At 34.7% G+C, this 12,719-nt stretch overlaps 1 protein-coding gene across 13 annotated transcripts in view; it reads left to right on the top strand.

Annotated features, from left to right (window-relative positions):
• Positions 1 to 12,719, top strand: part of WDPCP (WD repeat containing planar cell polarity effector) — a 201,271-nt gene that overhangs the window by 25,696 nt on the left and 162,856 nt on the right. The gene's annotated exons all lie outside the window — the stretch shown is intronic.

Raw genomic sequence — 12,719 nt, 5'->3', positions numbered from 1 at the left:
GACTACATGACTACATAAATAGGAGTACACCATTAAAAACTGTGTGTGAAGTGATATACAAACATGTTAGAAACAATAATGGCTTTAAGAATAGAAAAGCATTATGAGATGCAGAGAACAGCATTGGTATAAACTAGTTTTAGGTATGTTTCCTCCTCTTATCTCTTGCCTTAATTTCTTTGGACAATTTACTCATTGTTATGCACTTTCTGCACTTTATATAACTTCAGTTAATCTGAAAAGTGAATAACATACAGCAGTATATATATTTATATGACTTATATTATACCCACATCTTTAATAAATCACTAGAGATGTGCTTAGAGGGACGTGGTGGCTCGGTGGCTAAGACGCTGAGCTTGTCGATTGAAAGGTCAGCAGTTCAGTGATTTGAATCCCTAGTGTTGTGTAACCGGGTGAGCTCCCATTACTTGTCCCAGCTTCTGCCAACCTAGCAGTTCTAAAGTAGGTAAAAAATGCAAGTAAAAAAATAGGGACCACCTTTGGTGGGAAGGTAACAGCGTTCCGCGCTGTTTGGTGTTTAGTCATGCTGGCCACATGACAACGGAGACATCTTCGGACTGCGTTGGCTCTTTGGCTTTGAAACGGAGATGAGCACCACCCCCTAGAGTCGGGAACAACAAGCACATATGTGCGAGGGGAACCTTTACCTTTATCTTAGAGATGTGCTATGTTCCTTCTTGCTTCAAATGCTCTACTATCATCCCAGTACTGAAGAAACCAGGTGTGAAATTCTACATGTTCGGACCGGTTCAGCTGAACTGGTAGCGATGGCAGCAGGTGGTTTGGAGAACTGGTAGTAATGGCAGCACAAGGCTCCGCCCACCCACCTGGTCATCGTTATTTCCTGGTTTTAACCAGGAAGTAACCTGTTTTTTGCCCTCTGTGCATGCGCAGAAGGGTCCGCGTGTGCATGTGACGCGTGAGTGGAATGAGCGTGCAGGGTGTGTGCGCTTCTGAACCGGTAGGAAAGGTTTATCTACTTGATTTCACCCCTGGAAGAAACCCTCCATCAAGGAACTGAATGACTTCAGACCAGTTGCTCTAACATCTGTAGTTATGAAGACCTTTAAAAGACGAGTGCTCGGTCATCTGAGAACAATCAGGGATCCGCTGTTAGACCCCTTGCAATTTGCCTACCGAGCAAATAGATTAACAGATGATGCTATTAATATGACTTTGCATTACATCCTACAACATCTTGAATCTCCAAAGTCCTCTTTGTAGACTTCAGCTCAGCATTCAATACCATCATTCCAGATATTCTTCTAATTAAACTAAATCAGCTAGCTATACCTGACCACATTTGTAAAAGGATCATAAGCTTCAGGTGAAGCTAGGCAAAATCACATCACTGTGATTGTGCACAGGAGCCCCGGGGCTGTATGCTCTCTCCACTACTCTTCTCTCTATACACCAATGACTGCATCTCAAAAGATCCCTCTATTAAAATACTGAAGTTTGCAGATGATACAACAGTGATTGGTCTCATTCAAGACAACGATGAATCCGCATACAAACGGGAGGTTGAACAACTAGCCTTGTGGTGCAACCAGAACAATCTTGAACTAAATACACTCAAAACCGTAGAAATGGTGGTGGATTTTAGAAGAAAACCTCCTATACTATCATTTCTTACAATACTAGACAACACAGTATCAACAATAGAGTCCTTCAAGTTTCTAGGTTCTATCATATTTCAAGACTTAAAATGGACACCTAACATCAAAAACGTCATTAAAAAACCTCAACAAAGAATGTTCTTTCTGCACCAATTCAGAAAGCTCAAACTGCCCAAAGAGCTGCTGATCCAGTTCTACAGAGGAATTATTGAGTCTGTCATCTGCACCTCCATAACTATTTGGTTTGGCTCTGCAACCAAACAAGACAAACACAGACTTCAACAGATAATTAGAACTGCAGAAAAAACAATTGCTACCAACCTGCCTTCCATTGAGGATCTGTATACTGCACGAGTCAAAAAGAGGGCTGCGAAAATATCTATAGACCCCTCACATCCTGGACATAAATTGTTTTAAGCTCTACCCTCAAAATGACGCTAGACACAAGATGTGCCTACCGTCCCTGTCCTAATGTCCCTTTTTACTTGTATCCTTTTCATGTATTCAAAATCATGTTTATACTCTTTATCTGCAGTGGTGGGTTGCTACTGGTTTGCCCCAGATCGGGCGAACTGGTAGTGGCGGTGGTGGCCAGAGGCTCCGCCCAACCGCCCAGACACTTCTGCGAATGCACAGAAGCTTCTGCGCATGCGCAAAAGTGTTGCATGTGTACGCAACTAAATTGAAACCCATTCCTGCTTATCTGTTATATATGCTTGACAAATAAATAAATAAATAAAATAAAAAAGGACTTTTTTCCCGAATGCCATCACTCTGCTTAACAACTAATTCCCACAACACTGTCAAATAATTTACTAAGACTGTATTACTATTATTCTTCTCTTCCTTACTAGTATCTATCTCTTCCCACTAATTACTATTACCATGTTGATTGTATCTTTCAATTTATATTGTTTTTATTTCCTAGTACGATTTGATAGCTTATTAGTAACTATGACTATTACTAAGCGTTGTATCTTTTTATTCTTGACGAATGTATTTTATTCTTCTTATGTACACTGAGAGCATATACACCAAAGACAAATTCCTTGTGTGTCCAATCACACTTGGCCAATAAAGAATTCTATTCTATTCTGATATAAGAATTTTGCCAGTAGATGGCACTATTATGTAAAGATAGTTTATAGCTTACTTGTGTAGCTATTCTTTTGTACCATATTGGAGAAGGTTTAAAATTGTCTTTTCCTTGCAAGAGTCCATAGATTTTTTAACAGCATTAAACAGTGAAGCCAATCTTGAATAATACTGTGATTACTTAAGTTATTTAAATATATCAGGATATTTGTATCAACAGTATTTACCTTCTAGAATCTAGATCTTACAGTGAGGGATCTTTCAAATAACAGTCTTCACAAGACAGGGAGCGGGTAATTTCAGATTCATAGTGAAAATAGTAAAACAGACATCCCTTGTATTACTTCAAATACGTCTTAAAATGCCTTAGGATTAAAGCAATTACGTGTAATACAATATTGTCTAGATTTGATGCTGCCTCTTGATTGGGTGAAAACATGAAATACAGCTTTTTCCTTGTTTGAAATAGATTGTGGTTTTCACCTGCATTTCTACGAAAATTACTCTTTCTTTATGTAATCTCAACATATTAAAATAATTGAACGGTACATTCATAGTTTTAATAATGAAACTTAATTGGTGTTTTAACGCTTTGATATTAAAATGAAAATGAAAAAAAGGAAAGCACCTTGCTGAGCATGCACAAGTTTTCTTGAACATATTGGTTATCTTGCTACACAGCAAAGCTAAAGTTACTAATGAGTTGAAGGGTAGGTGGCTATTTTTTTGTCCAAAAAATTGTTGAATGTACTTCAGAGATTTTAAAATATTTTTAAGGAGTTATTTTGACTAAAATATATCATGATAAATTGTTGTTTACGTATAACGATAATTATTTAAATAATTATTTCAACTTTCCTGGGAAACATTTGGAACCAATCTTGGCATAAATTATGAACAAATGTTTCATCATTCCCAATAAGTTACTTATATAGATATATATTTTAAAGCTAAGGCTTATATGCAAGCATAAGTGAACAAGTATTTAGATGACCTACAAACTATTGGAGAGTTGGCATTAGTTTCTAAGAAGCCGCATTTTGGCTGTTTTACTTAAGGCAATGTGCCAGCAGAAATTGCATTCACTTTAAATTAGGCTTGTATCAGTGTATCACTTTATGGATCAATCTTTTATACCTAAGTATTAATTTTCACTACTAGGTTGCTTATTATATACATTGCAAGTATATAAATATTACGTTGAGGGCACCTCTCCCATCTAATTATACAAACACATTTAAGTAATATGATTTGTATTGCCATCAGTGAACAGAAAACACATGTTAGGAGAATGTTTTCCAATTTTAGAGCTGACAAGTTGGCAGGATGGCATAGTTACTAATTAAAATAACTTCCACTGGGGAAAAAAGACATCTTGAAAGTGGCCAGAGCCATAAATCTAGTAGGTTTATCATGCAAAATTGCTTCCATGTAATTATCACAATATGAAGTAGAGGGCAATTTTAAGTGTCTTCAGTAAAATATATAGCAGGAACTAAGAGTCAGGGTGGGGTGAATCCTCTAAAAACTCCTACTTTTATTCTAACACATTTAGTTTATATTTAAATACGTAAACTAAATGCTCATTATTTTGTATAGTACTTACTTTTTAAAGTAAAAGATAAAAACTGCAAACAACACAACATTCATTTATGCATTTCCTAAGACAACTGTGGAGAGAGTACAGGATTCGATTATTAGATATGATATAAAACCATTTAAAGTTTCTGAGTTTCTAATTTTTTTACTCTTTTAACATATTTCATTGTTCAAAAGCATATTTTGTTTTTTGGAAGTAATTAAATCAGAAGCTCAATACATTAAAATAGCATGTTCCTTTTCTACCTGAGTAATGATAAAAGCATTTCTGAAAGGCTCCTTTAGAGAAGATAGGTATCCTATGAAATTACAAAGCCATCACTAGAAAAAACATTTTTTCTATCTCTTGTGTACCAGGAAAATAAGAGGATTTCTATCAGGTGGTTTGATGCTGAATAAGCTATTTTTTTCACTTTGGACTTTTGGAGCCCTTTAGGCCTAATATTATTACATAGTACAAACAGCATGGTTCTTAAAAATTATTTATTTGTGCGTGAAAGAGCTCTTGTTAATGTACTAGAAACAGAAATTGTGCTTTTGATATCTTTAACCTAAACTGGATAATTTATGCATTTTGTACAAGAGCCAGCCTTCAGGCCAGTTTTAAAGTTTAAATAGAAGGTTATGTTTTTAGACATTTCTTTTTATCATAAAGACAATTTTTGGCAGTAGGCCCTAAAATCACATTGCAGATTTGTGTGAAATGTATTGGTGGATCCTTGGACACAATTTCTTCTAAAAAAAGAGAAACATGTAGTGTACTTTGCTGGTGGGAAACCCAAATCTATTCTCAACAACCTGAACTATAAGCAGGGAGTTTAGTTCTCGTAGACATTACTTACCTGCCTGTCTTTCCATCTCAAGCTTCCATGAGGGAAATGGTTCCATGGTTTGAGGGTTCAGAACAATATATATGGGGAATTCGCTTGGTCACTTGGCAGAAAATAATAAACAATGATATTTTCCCTCCATTGGAAAGGAAGATTGATTTTGCATTTTTTTTCTTTTCTATTACCTCCCAATTTCCTCAGGTGTTGATATTATAAAAATTAGGTTTTAGATTACTTGTTAAGAGAATCCTGGAGATATTTTTCTTTTTTCACATTTTATAGACCAGGCTGTTCTGACTATTTCTATGGTAAAAGTGTTTCCCAGGTGCCTGTAATATTTCTGGCCAATGAGGTTTCATATGTGAAAGAGAATGGGATTGAGTGGCAGCAGAAGGAAGCAATCTTATGTTAAAATCTATCTTCCTATCTCAGTAGAGTGTATACTCACTGACATTAGCTCCCCAGGATTTCATAAGATGATGTTTTCCACTCTTGCCTGCAGACGTTTGAGATTAAATATGAGAGTTGTTTACACCAAAAGCACTGTTTCCCTGACTAAGCAATGGCCCTTTTCCTGATTATGAAAGTTGCTTGGATATTTGAGCTAGATTTTTCTCAATTATCTAACATTTGTTAGTTAGACTCAAGGTTTAATATGATTTTAATGGTTGCAGTAAAAATGGAAATTAACACTCTTTTTCCAGCTTGCAAATGGGGTAATCTGCAGTATTGCTGTTTCTCCTGCTAAAAAGATTAATGATTTAATCAACTATTTTTATTTAATTTAATTCATTTTGAATACACCAGCAATGTGATATATGTACCTGTATACATATTTATTATTTTTAATTGAGTTAAAGAACTTATAAAACTGACAACTCACCGTTTGTGACTGGCAGATCAACTTTTCCACATTGTTTATGATCTGAAAGCTTTGATTTGCTTCAAAAAGTACTCTGCTTTGCAGCTTCTATTAGAGGGTATTTCTGCAGTGAGCTTCATCTGGCTTCTTAGATTCCAATATAACTTTTCTGTTCCTCTTACTATCCAGACAAATTATACGTTCAATAACACTAAAAGAAAAAACAGATTTTACATTACATAAGTGCACTTAACATGCCTATTGTCCTTGTCCTTGTATTTTTATTCTTTTATTCTTGTTCTCGTTTTTGTTTGACAAATTCCAATAAATACAAAAATAAAATAAACTTTATGTGTGCAATAAAACATGACTATTTATTTAAATGCAGAAATATGAATATAAATATAGAAAATATGCCTATTTATGTAATTCTAGAAAGTAGGGCAACTGATAATGTAAAGATATCCAAAAGTCTTCGGTGAAGTTTGTTTTGAATTGAATCTTACATAAAACTGAATTTAATATAGACAGAGAGAACTTTTTTTCAGTCATTGGCCAAAAAAATTCAAACAATGAAACAAACACAAAATTATCCTCTAACAAGAACTATTAGGAACCATTTGTGGGCAAAGCTTACAAATAATGTAGCAAAATTTTACTACTTTTAGAAAAAACCAATTTATCTTTATTATTTAACAGTTAGTGCACATAGAAAATATCAGAGTGCCCTGGAAATGTAAATAAAAGAGTTTTAATCGGCTCATGGCGAATGTCCCTATAGAACTGACAGTTCAGAAGAACATGGGCTGTGGTTTCTATGACCTCCATATCACAAGGACAGTATGGGGTTTCATATTTCCTTTCTAGGACAATTGTAGGAATAACATTAAATCAAGTTAAGGATAAAGCTTTCCTAAATTTGGGGAATGTAGAATTTAAGATACCTTTTTCTAAATTATTTTTTAATACAGAGGCACTGGTAATCATGGCTTAAGACCTCCCTCTTGAGCTGAAAATTAAAAGTGTAAGATTATGCCAAACACGGGAAGAAAAGATTAGCATACCAAATTATTTCTGACTCTTGTTTATTTGGAAAAAGTGTTAATTGGATAATAAATAATCTAAATGTTTATACATTTCTTTTTAAAAGGCTGAATTCCTTGGTAACGGAGGTCTTTATTTCAATGTGGAAGGAAGCCATTTCTCTGCCACTATAAAAAGCCATTAAGATATGTAATGACAGGAATGAAACTAATTAATTCAGAACAGATACAAGTGTAACAAATGTGCTAATAAATACTTGGATAGTAAGATTAAGGGTAACTCTAGTTTTCCAACCTGTACAAAAACTGGTTATTTCAATTTGTATGGTCAGGTCTTGCTGTGTGTGCTAATCTGATCACTATAGAATAAGGATGGTAAACTCAGCAACCTCCACACACCATTTTTCTGACTGCAGAGTTCCTCAAGATTGTGCAGCTAAATTTGAGCAGTATACTGTGACTTTTCATTGTGTGATATGTTCTGCCACATAAATCTCAAAATAAGAATTGGGAGGCTTAATACATTTATTTCCTGCCTTACAAGCGTGCCAAATTCATAATGACTTTTCACATAAGGTTTTTGGAGCGCCCTTACTGGAAGCCAACAATCTCTTCATGTTGACTGTAATGTATGAGGTAGTTCTTAGTACTGTCCTCTGTAATAGTTAGCTTGCTATTTAAGAATCATGAAAAGGAATGCCTATAATGATAGACTAGAAAATAAATACATAAAGACTGGAGTGAAATGTAGAGTGTCATGGGATGAATGGAAATAGCATTTGCAGAACACTGTCATTGCTTATGCCGATGGCAAGGGCTGGCTGAACATTTTGAAAGAAAAAATATTTTCATTTCAATTTTGTAAAGTATTTCAGTTTGCATTATGTACTTTTTTCAATAATATCTAGGAAGTCTCTTGATACTACTAGCACCATACAAATCCGTTGTGACTTATTAGATATCATGTCTTAGAACCAAGTATTTATATAGAAAAAGAATGACTAAAAATGTTCAGTTTTAAATAAATAAGACTTTTAACTTCCAAAAAATATACCAGATAATTAATTAAAACAATGCATACATTGAAAATAGAAAAATAATTAGTGATCCCATATTTAGTACCCATAGCTAGTACCTATTTATTTTTCATAATTATTTGAATGTAATTATTAAGGTCATTGATCAAATCATTCACCAAAGTCTTTTTCTGCTTCTTATTTATAGAAGAACATGCTGGATTATTTCATTGTAAATGCAACAAAATGTATTAAATCTTAAACGATTTAAGTGAAGATATTTGACTTCAATAGACCTAAACTGACTTTGTATCTACAACTTTTGTATGGCAATATTCTAAACCGAAAATAACTTGATATAATATTTACTATCTGAAAAAAAATAACTTGTAACTAGTTGTTGAGAATTAATTATAATACTTAGAAGTTTTCTTCTGAACTGAGGGCATTTCACATTTCTGTAGTTGATTGTATGATTGGATATCTTTATTCTAGTTGGTATCATTCATCTGCTTTCAAATATTGTGCGTACATTTTTAAAAATTTTGGCAAATTAAATAAAATTTTAACCCTACCTTGTTAAAGCTCTAGTAATTTTTTATAGTGTTTGACTTATTTATTTTAACTTTATGAAATTATTTTTGGGGAAAAAAACCTAGCTTCCAAAACAGTTTAAACAAAATGACTTCATTAATATCATAAATGAAATTCACTGGTAACCATTCATATTATCTGAAGTTTATTGAAATATAGCTGTGCTTATTATGACTCTTGTTTCATATATGAATTAAAAGGTGTCTTTCAAAATCATGTTAGAATAATAATTAATATTTATTTAAAAAAACAAGTAGAATATGAAATAAATTTTTAATATTCCAGAAAGGAGAAAGTTGTTTTTTCATATCTATGTAATATCTGAATAAAAGGGATTGTGTTTGGGATAGTACCCATTAGATTGAAAAATTGAAAGCTTGTGCACATACTTGCTTTCAGTGTCTTTGTATCAAACATATTCTTTGAATTTTGATGAGTTTCATAATTTGCTTTCAAATATTATTAAATCTTATACAAGATGTATGTCCACACACAATAACATCAGAATAATGAGAAATCAGGGTTTATTATTCAAGTGACTTATAATGACTCCCTACAATTTTAAAACCAGAGCTATGGATACTAATATTTTACATAGACTTAAGAACTGTAATTTGTTTGGTCTATGATACTGGAAGCCTAGTTGTATCAAAAATTTTCTAGTTCATGTGTTTGCTCCAAAGAAGAAATGTAGCTCAAGATATAATTTTGGTGTTATTACACATGTGAATGTCTTAAAACTGAATGCGCTATTGCTACAACGTGACCACTTGTAATTTCAAAAGATAGCTCTTATATCCAGGCTTCTTAAAAATTTGAAGAATTAATTCAGCGAAGCATGAAACAACTTCTTAGTAAATGGAAATAAGTTTACAGTGTGTGATTTTCATGCCACTATTCTTAGGTAATCAGATAATGTTTTTCTCCCCAGTGGTTATTTTACAGCTCATAGTTGGTTTTCTTGCGACAATAAAAGTTTCAGTGTAACTTTCCAATCATATTATATACTGGCATATTTATCTCTCTGTTTGTGATATACGATATATTTGTAAAATGATACATTTGGAAACATTTACCATTTTAAAATACTAATATGCTGTTAACATAGAGTCCTCTGATGTTTTCTTCCTGAATATATAAATGATTTGAGGAGAAAATAACCTTTGCACTCTCTTAATATGGTCAATACAGCTAAACTAAACATAACCTACTGATAAAGTATGGATCATGCCCCTACCCCAACTTTTCAGGGTTACTTTCTATCCAGAAATTCTCATTTGGAGAATTAAAAAGGCATTCACATTACAATATACAAGATAGAGGAAAATTCTTTTTTTTTTTTTAGTTTCTTTTACCTTCTTCAATGGACTTTAGAAGATTGTGTAGGGGGGAAAAACTAGTTTAAAGTGAATTTAGCACAAGAAATGAACATGTGAGAAAAGAACATATATTTTAGTCATTATAACAAACAAGCAGAAATTAAATGAAATTAAACTTTGGTGATCTTTAACTCTGCCTAAAAACAGCAGGCCTTCCTCAAATATCCCAGAAATACTTTTTCCAAAAGGCAACTGGACTTTCTTGATTTTTTTCTTTGAAAATGTTTTATTTCTCATCCGAGAAGCAAAACGTTTTCAAAGAAAAAGAAAGCAAAGTCCACTGGCCTTTTGTAAAGGCGCCTTTAAGACAACCATGATTGAATAATTGAGAATCTTCATAGACATCCTTCCTCAAATAGAAAATTTTGTGTCATCCTTTCTTTCACTTTTCTTCCATTAATTAAATCATTTCTACCCATTACAACCACTTATAACCTCAGTATTGGATTTTTTTCTCTGCACAATTCCCTTTTTCAACAATTTTTTAAAAGAATTATATAAATGGATGAAATACACAAAAATATATTTTAACAAACAAATTGTGGAACCCCCCCTCCAAAGATAGTAAGAAAAAAACCTTTTTCCTTATCTTCAGACAACATATTCAACATTAACAGCTTATTACTGTCTCTTAAAATATAACCAGATTATCTTCATCCCATATCTAAATCCCCCAGTCATCCCTCTCTTAACAATTAAACATTGCATGCAAACAAAAATAAAAGCTATTAAACATTACCAGAAATAATAAACCCTTCTCTGCAGAGTTCCGTTCAACAGTTTTGTTGCAATTTTAATGGTATACATTGCCAAATCTATGTTTCACTTTAACTCACATCTTCTCTTCATGTCCTCCCCACAGGATGGTTTCCAAAACTTTTAATTCCTTAAATTAGCCTGTTCCAGAGATATTATGTTCCTTATCTTCTTGCATATATGGGTACTTTGTAATGATTAATTAAAATGTGTTTGTTCATACGCCATTTAATATATACCTATCTTGCTTTTTTCATTTTGTACTTATCCTATAATGTTTTGTCTAATGTTGTCTTGGATCCAAAATAATTAGTCAGTAGTAGGAACTGTATCACTGAATAACAAATCCAGCCGGTCCTGCTAATATGACCAATGGTGAGGGATGCTGGAAGAGGCAGCAACATGAAAAAAAAATCCTTCATAATTCCACCAGAGATGGGGAAGCCCTGCCCCTTTCACTAACTCACCTTCATTTATGATGCACAAATTACTGTTGGAATTTTCAGGAAGTATCAAAAGCTGTGAGCAAAGAGAGGTACAGGAACACTTAACCACAGGAAAACTGTTCATTGTTCCTAGGTTCAAAGTCTAACCTTCTAAGCATGAGAGCGAAGCTTATAGGGTAGATAATGTAGCCTTTGTTGGTGTTGTAGAAATAAACAAAAGTTATAGATGAAAATAATTTTCTGTCTCAACTCAGTGGTTAAAACCAGAAAGAGTATGCAACATTACTACCCAAATATGTAGAATCTGATTGAGTGACAAAAGTTACTCAACTATAATACCAACTTGATCTAATATTATTTATTGAAGTAACAGTAATCCATAAAATTCATTTTGGCCTCTGTTTCATATATATTGGTTATGAGCCTTTTTAGAGCCCTGCTCTGTAGCTTCTAAAGCTTAAGGCTCTTTCACAAGAACCCCCCTCATATGTACCATGCAGTGAGGTGTAGCTCCTGCTAAACCTCCTTTACTCTGTTTTTGACTGGTGAAAGGATGTTTGTCTTTTAAGTTCTTTGAGTATTTATTTATTCATTTATTTATTTGGCATATTTATATGCTGCCCTTCTCCCAAAGGACTCAGGGCAGCGAACACAGGTTAAAAACATACAATGATAAAATAGTAAAATCCTGTTAAAACCAAATTAAAATCAATAAATAATAAAACCCAAGAATCAGCATCAGCCCATTCATTGGAATAGCCAAGGCCTCGATGGAAGAAGCGGAGATCCGGGGCCGTCCGGAGCTCAGTGCGTAGTTCATTCCAAAGGGTAGGGGTGCCCACAGAGAACGCCCTACCCCTGGGCGTCGCCAGACGGCATTGCCTGGTCAGCGGTATCATGAGGAGAGTGGCTCTATGAGAGCGGACAGGATGGTGGGAAGCAGACAGGAGATGGTCCTAAAAGTACCCCGGGCCTAAGCCATGTAGGGCTTTATAGGTCAATACCAGCACCTTGAAGTGAATCCGGTGGACCACCGGTAACCAGTGCAGCTCGCGCAGGAGAGGTGTTACACAGGAGTAACGAGCTCCCGTAACCACCCACGTGGCCGCATTCTGGACCAGCTGGAGCCCCCGGGTGCACCTCAAGGGCAGCCCCATGTAGAAGGAATTGCAGTAATCCAAGCGGGATGTAATCAGGGCATGAGTGACTGTGCGAAGGGCATCTAGGAAAGGGCGCAACTGGCACACCAGGCGTACCTGTGCGAAAGCCCCCCTGGTCACAGCCGTCAAGTGTTCTTCTAAAGACAGCTGGGAATCCAGGAGGACACCCAAGTTGCGGGCCCTTTCAACGGGGGCAAGTGATGCCGGCAACCACAGCCACTCAGTCTTGGAAGGGTTGAGTCTGAGTCTGTTGCTACCCATCCAGACCCACACTGCCTCCAGGCATCGGGACATCA

The sequence above is a fragment of the Pantherophis guttatus genome, chromosome 1 (assembly GCF_059756535.1).
Source record: "Pantherophis guttatus breed Tessera chromosome 1, ASM5975653v1, whole genome shotgun sequence".
In the NCBI taxonomy this organism is placed as follows: Eukaryota; Metazoa; Chordata; class Lepidosauria; order Squamata; family Colubridae; genus Pantherophis; species Pantherophis guttatus.
The sequence above is the reverse complement of the archived record's forward strand: the minus strand, read 5'-3'. Positions and strand labels throughout refer to the sequence as shown.